Source organism: Pipistrellus kuhlii, unplaced genomic scaffold, assembly GCF_014108245.1.
Source record: "Pipistrellus kuhlii isolate mPipKuh1 unplaced genomic scaffold, mPipKuh1.p scaffold_m20_p_12, whole genome shotgun sequence".
In the NCBI taxonomy this organism is placed as follows: domain Eukaryota; kingdom Metazoa; phylum Chordata; class Mammalia; order Chiroptera; family Vespertilionidae; genus Pipistrellus; species Pipistrellus kuhlii.
The window spans coordinates 4,979,823-4,990,965 of record NW_023425427.1 but is presented as its reverse complement, the minus strand read 5'-3'; the positions used below and the strand labels follow the sequence as shown (position 1 = coordinate 4,990,965).

The 11,143-nt window shown below is 39.8% G+C and overlaps 1 long non-coding RNA gene across 3 annotated transcripts in view; it reads right to left on the bottom strand.

Moving 5' to 3' along the window:
• LOC118716118 overlaps window positions 1-11,050 on the bottom strand; it is a 63,384-nt gene extending 52,334 nt beyond the window's left edge. For all 3 annotated transcript variants that reach the window (XR_006741214.1, XR_006741213.1, XR_004987059.2), the window contains exons 1-2: window positions 10,792-11,050; window positions 7,564-7,659 (exon numbers count right to left, since the gene is read on the bottom strand). This is a non-coding gene — a long non-coding RNA (uncharacterized LOC118716118). The remainder of the gene's footprint in view (window positions 1-7,563; window positions 7,660-10,791) is intronic.
• Between the last annotated feature and the right edge of the window lie 93 nt (window positions 11,051-11,143).

Sequence of the window (11,143 nt, the reverse complement as noted above, 5' to 3'; positions counted from 1 at the left end):
AGAAAGCATGACATTACCTCCTCCACTTTTAGGGAAAACAGAATATGTACCTGTGAGCTTGGTTATGTTTCCAAGCTTTATTATTATTTTTAAATGTATTTTTATTGTTGAAAGTATTACAAATGTCCCCTTTGTTTTTGTTTTCCCCCCATTGATCCCGCCTCCCTACACCAGCCCCTCCCAAGCCTTAGCCACACTATTGTCTGTGTCCTTGGGCTATGCATATATGCATATAAATTCCTCTGATAATCTCTCCCCCCTCACCTACCTCACCTTTCCTCTGAAATTTATCAGTTTGTTCCATGGTTCTATGTCTCTGGATCTATTTTCTTCATCAGCTTATTTTGTTCATTAGACTCCATATATGAGTAAGATCCTGTGATATTTATCTTTCTCTGACAGGCTTTTTTCACTTATTATAATACTCTCTAGGTCAATCCATTCTGTTGCAAATGGTAAGCGTTCCTTCTTTTTCACCGTGGCATAGTATTCCATTATGTAATGAATACACAGCTTTTTTATTCATTCATCTGTTGATGGGCACTTAGGCTGTTTCCAAATCTTAGTTATTGTAAATTGCACTGATATGAACATAGGGGTGTATATATTCTTTCTGATTGGTGTTTTGGGTTTCTTAGGATATAATCCTACTGAAAGTGAGATCTCTGGACAAAATGGGAATTCCAATTTTAATTTTTTGATGAAACTCCATACTGTTTTCTACAGTGGCTACACTAGTCTGCATTCCCACCAGCAGTGTACTAGGATTCCCTTTCTCCACATCCTCACCGACACTTGCCATTTGTTGGTTTGTTGATGACAGCCATTCTGTCAGGTGTGAGGTGATACCTCATTGTCATTTTAATTTGCATCTCTCAAATGATTAGTGACTTTGAACATTTTTCATGTCTCTTGGCCTTATTTTTTTTTAAAATATATTTTTATTGATTTCAGAGAAGAAGGGAGAGGGGGAGAGAGAGAAAAAAAATCAATGATGAGAGAGAATCATTGATCAGCCGCCTCCTGCTTGCCCCCTATTAGGGATTGAGCCTGCAACCCAGGCATGTGCCCTGGACAAATAATCAAACTCTCAGGCCGCATGCCCATGCTCTATCCACTGAACCATAATGGCCAGGGCTCTTTGGGTCTTCTCTATGTCCACTTTGGAGAAGAGTCTATTTAGGTCCTTTGCCCCGCCCCACCTCGTGTTTTTTTTCCCTCACCTGAGGATATTTCCCATTGATTTTTAGAGAGAGTGGAAGAGTGAGGGAAAGACAGAGGGAACTATTGATGTGAGAGAAATATATTGATTGGTTGCCTCCTGCATGTGCCTGACCCGGTTAGAGCCTGCAATCGCTGTACATGCCCTTGATTGGAATTGAACCCAGGTACCAATTGAACAAAGTGGACCAGAATAATGTTGTATAGGCTCTGTCATTGGAACCATAGCCCAAAAAGTAAGCCAAGAACTATGCACTAAATATAAATAGGTGACTTATGCTGAAATAAAAGATTTAAATAGAATCTAGGGTCTTAAAACTTAATATTCAAAATGTTAGAATTTTTAAAAAATCACTCATAATGCCAAAACCCAGAAAAATCACAACCCAAAGAAGAAAAGGCAATCAACTGATGCTAATCTAGAGATAAATCAGATGCTAAAATGATCTGACAAGGATTTTAGAACAGCCATCACAAAAATATGTTATTATAAGCAATTCCAGATTATCTTAAAACAAAATGAAAAAATAGAAAACTTCAGCAAAAATATTTATTGAGTGAATGAAAAATATTTATTGAGTGAATGAATGAAAATATTTATTGAGTGAATGAATAATTCACTCAATAAATATTTTTGTGGAAGGACACATCTCATAGGCTACCATTTATAGAGGGTGGGCAAAATAGGTTTACAGTTGTTTGTGTGGAAAATAATACAATAATTAATAAACAACAATATAAGAATGAACTCTGTGTTTCACATATTCACAACTATCAATCTACTTTTGCCACACCTTATATATTACTTTTGTAAAACCATGCCCCTGTTCAAAATTCTGTTATGATTTCCCATCTTACTCAGAATAAATGGGGTAGTCCTTACTATAATCCCAAGACCCGCATCTCCTAATATTTTCCCCATAGTTCAGTATATTCCTGCTTGCTGCACCTTAAACTCAGACATGCCTTCACCTCAGGGCCTCTGCCTGGAATGCTCCCTCATTGTTCTGTTTTGTTTTGTTTTTTACTCAGAAGTAATCTTCTCAGTGAGGCATCCTGTTCATCTGGTCTAAATTACAGAGCTCCCTTCTCCCCAAAAAATTAAACACAATTACTCCTTCCATGATTTATTGTTTTCCTTAACATTCATAACTATATAGCATAGCATATATTTTACTTATTTTTCTTATTTATTGTCTTTCTCCCCACAAGAATGTAAGCTTCCATGAGTTCAGGATTTCTGTCCGTTTTGTTCACAACTGTAATCCCAATGCCTAGAAAAGTAACTGGCATATATAAAGCATTCAATCACATGAACAAATTTAAAGAATGACTGATGACTTTGGAAACTGTCCTCAGATTCTTAATTCATCTGTGTGTTGTTTTTTTTAATAATCTAACTGGAACAAAAGAGAACATGGGAATTAACACTAGATGGCGCAATATTACAAAGAAAGTAAACTAAATCAATTTATCCTGTCCACCTCACTGGAATGGCTTCAAAAAAAGTCTGAAATGTTGCGGCCCCCTCCCCAGCCTATTGATGTTATGTTTGCTGAACAACTCAGACTTCACTAATTTATATCCATCTGCAAAAACGTTATTCTGCCTGCCAAGTATTTCAGCTCTGTAGTGTGCCAGTACATTACCAAATTCTTCCTCCCCATCCTTATAACTCCCAACCTATCTTCAACTGAAGTCACCAATACACTAGAGCAGGGGTCATCAGACTGCAGCTCTCGAGCCACATGCGGCTCTTTGGTCCCTTGAGTGTGGCTCTTCCACAAAATACCACAGCCTGGGAGAGTTTATTTTGAGGAAGTGGCGTTAGAAAAAGTTTAAGTTTAAAAAATTTGGCTCTCAAAAGAAATTTCCATCGTTGTACTGTTGATATTTGGCTCTGTTGACTAATGAGTTTGCCAACCACTGCACTAGAGCATTCAAGTTTCCAGAGCCATGGTGTTGTCTGTGGTATATTTTTATATATATATATTAATGTTTTTTTCTTCTTTCCCATTATAATTTTACAAATTAATGGAAGTGATTAACTTCACAATTTCATCTTTAGGTTACTGAATATTCAAGAGGGACTCTAACCAAAATTGAAGAGTAACTAACACCATCTAGAGATTAATGTAATGACAATTGGGAACTTTTCTTTTTTTTTATTTTTTTTCAATCCTCACCCAATGATGTGCTTTTCATTGATTTTTTTTTTTTAAGAGGGGAAAAAGAGAGGAAGGAGAAAAGAAAAGAAGGGAGAGGGAGAGAGGGAGGAGGGGAAGGAAGGGAGAGAGGGTGGAGAATGAAACCCTGCATGCACATGCCCCAATTGGGGATTGAACCTGCAACCTGGGTATGTGCCCTGAATCAAACCCTCGGTGTACAGGACAAAACTCCCACCAATCAAGCCACACCAGCCAGAGTTGGGACCTTTTTATTTTGAGGGGCAGGGGAGGTGAGAGTGCCTATTTCTACAAAGTATAATTTCATCTTGTTAAAGAAAAGCTGAAATTTGTTATAGCCATATGGGAAGTTGAAATAGATGTACAAAGTTGTGCATGAATACTGAGTAGGCAAAGTGATGAGCTGTTTCAGTTATTAAACCATTTGTCTTTTCGTCCAAACCCATACTTTTATATTCTATTTTGTGATGCTAGAGCAGACTATGAGAACTATATTTCTACTTTGCCAGTTGACTTCCTGTTCAGTTCTGCAAGGCAGATGAGAGAGAAAAGAGACATTTCTTTCCTGACTATTAGTTATCAACGATAATGTTCAGCTTTTGAGGGAAGGAGGAGCATTCCTAGAATCAGCCACATCACACCTAATCAAAGATATCAGCAACAGTTCAGCAGTAGCCCCCTCCTCAGAGGCCTGAGAGCCTCCCCTTCAAGCTCCTTTCTGTCTCCCCTAAGCTAGGAGGGGTAGCTTCATCCCATAGTTCTTGTCTCTGGGTTAGCTTAATATCCCCTTTTTTGCTTTTTCAGTTCTCCAAAACTGGTGTAACCAATTCTTTATATTAAATTCTCTCTGTTGAAAAGACCAAATGTGGGTTTTGTTGTTGTTGTTGTTCTGAATGTATCCTGACCCAGACAGCCTGCCAACTTCCTGCAGTACTAGCCAAAAACAAAGAAATATAGAATAAATGGTAAAGGGGAAGTGATGAAAATCGACTCTGACCTTGTGACTTTTACAGCAACAAAGACTATAGACCGAATGCACCTTTTTATTATATACATGTTAACCGATGATTTCTGAGCTTTTCCCTTCCCCTTCTCCTATAGTTTTGTATGGAGTGCTAATTAGTGGAACTTAATCTACAATTTTAGTTCATAAGTCACCAGGCCACAAAGTCACATCTGGAACGCTGAAGAGGAATGAGTATCACCAGTAAATCCTGAACTTGAGAAGGATACAATGACTAATAGGACTTGGAGTCTGTCTTGGCTTGGGAGAAGGAGAGTGTCTTTATTTGTATAACAGGCAGAAGTATAAAGGTATTAGGTAAGCATGGGTAGAAGGGTATAGTTAAATGTTGAATAGCAAAAGCAGTGGGCTACATAGATTCTGAGCCCAAATCTCCTCAAATCCATCATTTGCCCTTTCATTGCTCTGCTCTGTACTATATTAACCGATCTTTTTATTGTCTCCATAGAATTATCTCTATTAACCTGCTCACTATTAGCCGGTTAATAGAGGTAATTAACCTCCATTCATTGGCTGATAGTGATTTCTGAAAGGTTGGAGGACCAGGAAGTGAAGGAATAAACCAGGATTTCTCTGTGTGTGTGTGTGTTCTAGGGAATTCTTTGGAAATGACTAACTCCTTAGGGACCTCGCTCCCACTAAAGATCCCAGCCACCAACAGATGACGCCCTCTTTGGGATTCAGTCACACAGCCTTCTTATCTTTGTATTTCCAGGTTACAAGCAGTGGCTCTTCTGCTGTTACTAATATCTGGGTTGCTTTACTTTGTCAGTAAGCACTCAGTTCTTCTATCACCTGATATCCACTTCCCTGAATTACATTTTCTCTGTTGCAAACTCTAGAAGTGGTTGCTATTTTCCTGGTTGTCCCCGATTGTCAAAACAGATGACAGCTAATCCCTCTCTATGTGCATTGTAATATTAGTTCAATATTCATCAACTCTCCCACTTCTGGAACTGTTTATATAAATATACCTACACACCTACAGAATGGGGGTTGTACAGGTTATTCAAAGCCAAAAATGAAAAACAAATCCAAGTCAGTCTCTATAGAGAGTTGTAAAAAAGAACAAGGAAATTCTCGATGCTCTAATATATATTATTCACTGAAAAAAAACAAACAGATCATAGAACAGTATAAATAGCATGTGATATTTCATGTAGGAAGGAGAAGAAAGAACACACCCAAAAGACACACAAAAAACGATCAAAGTGGTTACTAATAAGGGAAGGACAAAGGACAATAAGGTAGACAGAGACAGGATAGAGAATTCTCAATTTTGGCTCTTTGTTGTTTTGATTTTGAGCCACAGAAATGCATTACCTATTCAAAAAGTAATAAAAATTATAATAATGCATATAAAGAAAAAATTGCAACCCAGTCACTAAATGGAAATCAATATCAATACACACATAAAATTGTAGGAAAAACAAAAGATGAGAAAAGAATACACTATTATTTCAACTACATTCCGGAAAAGGTAAAACTATGAAGATAATAAAAAGATCAATTGTAGTCAGGGTTAGGGCAGAGATGAATGTGTGGGGCACAGATAATTTTTAGAGCAGTGAAAATACTTTATATGATATTATGATAGATACATGTTATTATGTATTTGTCCAAACCCACATAATGTACTACACCAAGAGTGAATTCTTTGGGTGATTACAATGTGTCAGTGTAGGTTTGTCCATAGTAATAATCTACTAATGGTAGGGAATGATCCTTATGGAGGAGTCTATACATATGTGGGGAGTACATGGGAAACCTTTGTACGTTCCTCTCAATTTTATTGTAAACCGAAAACTGCTCTAAAAATTTTTTTTAAAAAGTGACCCCCAGCCGAAACTGGTTTGGCTCAGTGGATAGAGCATTGGCCTGCAGACTGAAAGGTCCCAGGTTTGATTCCAGTCAAGGGCATGTACTGTGGTTGCGGGAACATCCCCAGTAGGAGGTGTACAAGAGGCAGCCGATCGATGATTCTCTCTCATCGATGTTTCTAACTCTCTATCCCTCTCTCTTCCTCTCTGTAAAAGATCAATAAAATATATTAAAAATAAACAAACAAACAAATAAATAAAAAAATAAAAATAAAAACATGACCCCTGGCCAGTGTGGCTCAGTGGATAAAGCATTAACCCATGCACTTGGGTCTTGGGTTTGATTCCCAGTCAAGGGCATGCACCTGGGTTGCAGGTTCCATACTTGGCCCCCAGTCAGGACCATGTATGAGGCAACCAATTGATGTCTCTCCCACATGAATGTTTCTGTCTCTCTCTCTCCCTCTCTCCCTTCCACTCTCTCTAAAAATCAATGGGAAAAAATATTCCGGTGAGAATTAAGCAAAAAATTTTATGTAAAAAAAAGTGAAAGATGAGAGGGAAAGAGAAGGAGAGCAAATATACAGAGGGCTACAGTGGATCAGAAAACTGGCCCTTCAGCCATCCATGTAATGCCAACTTCTACAAGAGGTCAAGTTCCTTACTTGTCATGAAATACCCAGATCTCTTGGTTCCCTCAACTAGTCAACTAATACCTTTGAAATTTCTTTTTCAATCTAAGCTTCTCTATCCTTCCATATACAATGTTGGAAAATATATTTTTAGTGCCCTGAGAATAATAACCTGTTGAATAGAGGATCTCTCCTCCAACATACTTCCCCTTTATTCATTTGTATAATTTTGACAAAAATAGTAGAATATGGTAGACAATAGATTAAACAACATTCCAAGGAGAGTAATCTTCCCTAATCAAGAACTTTCTTTTAGTATGTATTATGAATAAATGTCTAAAACAATAATTACACATAATTTTAGGTCACCTGTTTACATTTGTCATGGAAGCATAAAGTTATTTGCATATCTCAAAGATGCAAATAGGAGAAAATAAGCAGGACAAAGATTTGGATACACGTAAGTCATATGAGCTGAATTGTAAACCCCTCATAATCCGTTTGTTAAAGTCCTAAACCCCAGTACCTCAGAATGTGACTGTATTTGGAGATAGGGTCTTATAAGAGGTATTTAAGTTTAAATGAGATCATTAGAGTGGTCCCTAATCAAATATGACTGGTGTCCTTATAAGAGGACATTTGGACACATAAAGAGATACAGGAAGAAGATGGCCACTTACAAGTCAACAAGAGAGGCCGGGAATAGATCCTTCTTCAGGCCCCTTAGATGAAACCAACTCTGCTGAACCTTGATCTTGGGCTTCTCACCTCCAGAACTGTAAGAAAAATAAATTTTTATTGTTTAAGCCATCCAGTCTGTGGTACTTTGATATGTAAGCCCTAGCAAACTAAGGCATGTGAAAGGGAACACTAAAATGTAAGTTCCATGAGGGCAGAAATTTTTGTCTTTTTTGTTCATTTCTGTATCTCAAGCACCCAGAACAATGCTTGGCATATAGCAGGTGTTCAATAAATATTTGCTGAGCCAATTAATAATTAAAGCAAATTAATAAAATTCTTCCCATAGATAACTCTATTAAATACCGCCAATGTTTCAGTAATGCTTTTTTGTTTTCATAACTCCTGAAAACCTGGACTCCCAGTGTTCTGACCAAGTGCTGTGGTGTAATTCATCTGCTGCCACAGCCCAAATCTCTGGTGAAACTCTTGTTATGACTCAACTTCTGGAGTAACTTCCTTATGAGAAGAACTAAGAAGACAAAAAAGCTGCTGTAATACAATAAATGTAAATTAGTCTACACAGAGAAACAGACTAAACTTATTAGTTCCATCCTGGGGAAAATACCACAAACAGATGTAACTTGCTGGTATTGCTTTCCCCTCAAAAGTATCTGGTTAGCTGATTTCACTAAGGTATTAAGAACAGCCTAGACTTACAATTTAAAGGAAAAAATAAATAAGGAGTTTCCTGTTGTTCTTATTAAAGCATTTCTTGTGTGGACACAGAAAAAAAAACTAATTAAATTTCCTTCTGACTTATTCAATTACGGATTCATGATGCATGTCTGTTTTCAAATTGATTTCCATGTCTTAATGTCATCACTGTCACCATCAATCAATACTTAATTTGATACCCTGAATATGCTAGGGTAATGACATCAAAATAAAACACAAAAGAAATATGGAATATATAAAGTACTCTGATTTTAACTTATATGTGAACAGCCTTTAAATAACAGCTAAAAAAGATCACCATAATTATAATAGGTCTGTTAGAAGTTATAAGTAATTCTGTCTTCAAATTATTTGTAATTTTATATGTCTCTGTTTCTAAAGCATAAAGTTTTTGAAATTCATTCTAACTTCTAATCATTACAAGAAGAAATTTTAAGGTTAGAAATTCCCTCCAAGAGAGAGGATGATATGCTAACATTTATTTTTTAAAGTATGTTTAATAAATACATTTATAGAGAATATACATGAGAAAGCCAGAATCCACCAGTTTCATGGGGAAGTGGAATTCAGCATTTTGAAATAAAAATCTGGAAATTCTCATCCATTCTGAAAATAATTTAAAAATCAAGTCAAAACTTGTTTGCAGTGTTGAGCCTGGAATCAGCTCCCAAATTGATGCAATCTAAACCTAGGGCCAACAGGTGTTTACCAAAGTCTTTGCCCCTTTAGAAAAGGGAGATGCCTCTTTTCTAATTCTCCAGAAGTGATGCTTGCTTAGAGCTTGTTTAGAGACCTGAGCCAAGGTAGCAGGTAGGAATACAAACATGAAATTCATTTGGAAATGTTTTCCTTTCCAGCAAAAATAAAAGTTAAACACTTTTTTCCCCCCCCACCATATACAATTTGCAACCAAGCTCTCCTCTACTACATTTGCTCCTCTTTCTTGGAACCACAGCATAAACAGGAAGTTCATGCCTCTGGGGCTTTTCCATGGTAAGTAGGAAAAAAACAATGAAGCTGTAGACTTTCTCAAGGATGATTTAGAAAAGAAAGGCAATTAAATTACTACAAGCTCCTCTTTATCTTATCCAGCAGACTTATAATCCAAGTGACAATACAAGCTGTACTCCACCCTCATGAATATAAAGTTATTTTGTCCTTAAGGGACTGGAAGTCACATGGGGAGCTCTGCATTAGGCTTTTATCACATAGTCAAGTCTGCACCCCAGAGCAATGATGATCAGTTGCTCTCAACACCTGTCACAATTGTGTGTACTCCAGCTTCCCACAGACAAGCCACAAGGCTCCAGAGCTAAAACCAGAGAGTCTACCATTTTATATTACTCAAACACCACCAAGTGTTAGGTATCATACAGCCGAATACAGGATGGAAGGAAGGAAAGAAGGAAGGAAGGAAGGAAGGAAGGAAGGAAGGAAGGAAGGAAGGAAGGAAGGAAGGAAGGAAGGAAGGGAGGGAGGGAGGGAGGGAGGGAGGGAGGGAGAAAGCTCTTCACAAGGGAGATCTCTGAGGCGGTGGAACAGCTGTGTATCTTGACTGCCGTGGTAATCATACAAGTCGATGCATGTGATAAAATGGTGTAGAGCTACACATAGCGATTCCGCCACTGTCAATTTCCTGGCTTCCATGTACACTAGGGGTGTCGAACTCAATCAGAGAAGGGGCCAAAATCTAAAATCCAGCCTAAATCGCGGGCCGAATGGTTTACTGAACAGTCATAAACTGTCATTGTGATGGAAACGCAGCGGAGGGCAGTGATGACAGCGCGGTGCGGGCCACATTGCAAGGCCTGGCGGGCCGGATTTGGCCCGAGGGCCTTGTGTTTGACACATGTGATGTACACTATTTGATGTAACTATTGGGGGAAACCAGGTAGAGGATACACATAACCCCTCCGTCCTCCCTTTGCAACATTTTCAAAAGAAAATGTTTTTAAACGTGCACCTTGCCATGTACATCGACATGGTAATTTTGGACCATCTGCATTAGGACAACTCGTGGAGACTAAAGCACAAACTGTGGCTTCCAAACGTGAGGTTTCAGCCACAACCCAACCGGTAGCCTGAGGGTGGGAAGAACGTGCACCTGCGCCTTCTCACCTGTCAGACCAGGTCCCCATGCCACCTCCTTCCAAAGGCCCCTTCGCCCCCGAACTAAAGAAGGTGCCGCCTGCTGTTCCCTGGGTATCTTGTTCCCTTCACCGCCTTCTCCGCCACGGGTAATGGTTTGATTAGTTTGTTAAGCAGATTAACCTGCCTGTCCACAGACTATACACTCCCTGGGGACGGTACCCAACAAGGAGCATGCCGGCAGGGCTCACCAAGGAACAAACGCATTTCACCCGCGTTCCCTTCCAGGCCTCGTGGCTGGTCGCGTGGGTCCCTTTCCCTCACCTCGTTGGTCTTGCAGACGCGTGGCGGCCTCAGCGCCCTCACTTTGCCCACCCGGCTGCCCCTCCTCCACCCGGATCCACCCGTCCAGGGAAGGCGCCATTTTCTTCCCTCCTTCGTGGGCCCCGAGGGCCACCTCTTTCTTATTCGCACCTTTTCCTCAGGCCATCCCTTCAGCCCCCTCCCCAATATCTTCTCAGACCCGGGCCGCAAGCTTTGTGATAGTTCCCCCTCCCCTACCCCTTCCGCCTTTCCGGGGATGCCCCTCGGCCGGACCACCGACCTGGGGGACGCCGAACCCCGCCGGCCGGCCAAGCCCCTCGGCTCCGGGGCCAGCGGGTAGCGCCCGGCCACCGTCTGCGCGGGAAGAGCGGTTGGGCGGAGCTGGGGGCGTGTCCTCCTCGGATCGTGGCGCTGATTGGCCTGGCTGCGGGA